This window comes from Cyphomyrmex costatus, unplaced genomic scaffold (assembly GCF_001594065.2).
Source record: "Cyphomyrmex costatus isolate MS0001 unplaced genomic scaffold, Ccosl1.0 scaffold157, whole genome shotgun sequence".
In the NCBI taxonomy this organism is placed as follows: Eukaryota; Metazoa; Arthropoda; class Insecta; order Hymenoptera; family Formicidae; genus Cyphomyrmex; species Cyphomyrmex costatus.
The window spans coordinates 530298-532087 of record NW_017275576.1 but is presented as its reverse complement, the minus strand read 5'-3'; positions in this window follow the sequence as shown (position 1 = coordinate 532087).

Here is a 1790-nt window from a genome sequence, read left to right as displayed (position 1 = left end):
TATATATATATATATATATATATATATAAGTTAATTAAAGAAGTACAATCTCATAATAATACACACATTTGTAGTTCGTTTCTACGAAATCAGTTACAACAAATTATACAAATGCAAAAATAAATTCTTACAATTTTCTTTTGCAAATTGTGTAGTTTAAATAATAGTGACTATATGTTATTGATGATTACATCGTTCTAAATGTTTATAGTTTCCCAAATCAGTTTTATTTATCTTATTTTCTTTTTTATTTTTATCATAAAATATGTTTTTAAATATAAAATTGGGATGCAGTGTAAATTGCCACACATGTCTATTAAACAGACTATGAGCTAACTTAATGTTTATATAATGTTACTTTATAATGTCAAATAGCTCTATTGAAGCTGAAGACAAATGTGCATATATGGGAAAACTCTTAAAAAACTATCTCATTACATATATATATGGGGCATTCCACGCCAAGTGGGCCACCCATTTTGCGAAGTTCCATGGATTTCGTTCATATTGCGTGAACTTGAACAGTTTGATGAATAAAGACTCTATGCCAAATAATATACCTGTAGGCCAACTGGTTACCGAACTGTAGAACCGTCAATTTTTGGGCTTTCTCGTTGCAGCGCTCTTTTCGCTTGTCGTTAGTGGGCATGAAAGGCAATTTTGAAAATAAAGTGCAGACGTATTCTTATAGAAAATTGAACGCTCTTTCACGTAAGAATATTCTTTTTTTGATCAGACCGGTTTACGATGATGTTTTTCAGTTTTGAACTTTTCAAAATGGCGGCGCGCCTAAAAGGCCGCTCTCAATTTTCTTTTAATATAGCTCAAAATGTAGCTCCAGGTCTCTACTTTGTTACTCTAAAAGGACTTAATGGCACACGCATTCGTTTGGGAGTAAGAGCTAGGAAAGTGAGGAAAATGAGTGGTGCGGCAGGGGGACAGAGCGACATTGACTCACTTTCCTAGCTCTTACTCCTAAACGAATGCGTGTGCCATTAAGTCCTTTTAGAGTAACAAAGTAGAGACCTGGAGCTACATTTTGAGCTATATTAAAAGAAAATTGAGAGCGGCCTTTTAGGCGCGCCGCCATTTTGAAAAGTTCAAAACTGAAAAACATCATCGTAAACCGGTCTGATCAAAAAAAGAATATTCTTACGTGAAAGAGCGTTCAATTTTCTATAAGAATACGTCTTCACTTTATTTTCAAAATTGCCTTTCATGCACACTAACGACAAGCGAAAAGAGCGCTGCGACGAGAAAGCCCAAAAATTGGGTGGCCCACTTGGCATGGAATGCCCCATATATATATTTGCATCTTACAGAACAACATAAAATAAATATATATATGCTTTCTTCTTAGTTTCCTCTCACGGAGATACTTGATAATATAATTTATTTAATTATTAATATATATATATATATATATATATTGAGTTGGAGGAAAAGTTCTTTTACATATATGTAATAGAATCTTTCCTCAACCCACAATTTGTTTTTTAAAAATGTTCCTACGATATTTGTTCCTGAGTTATTCGCGAAGTAAAGGAACTGATTTTGATTGCTCATAACTCCGTTAAAAATCCTTATATCGCAATTTAAAAAAAAACAGATTTTTAAAGCTGAAACTTTGATCTATTAAATGATATAATGGCAACGAAAATTTCGCAACAAATTTGGAATACTTTTGGGAATAGTACTTTTATTTTTTATATATATAAAAGGACTTTTTCTTCAATCCAATTATATGTATATATATGTATATATATATGTTATGACATGCTTTATATTTG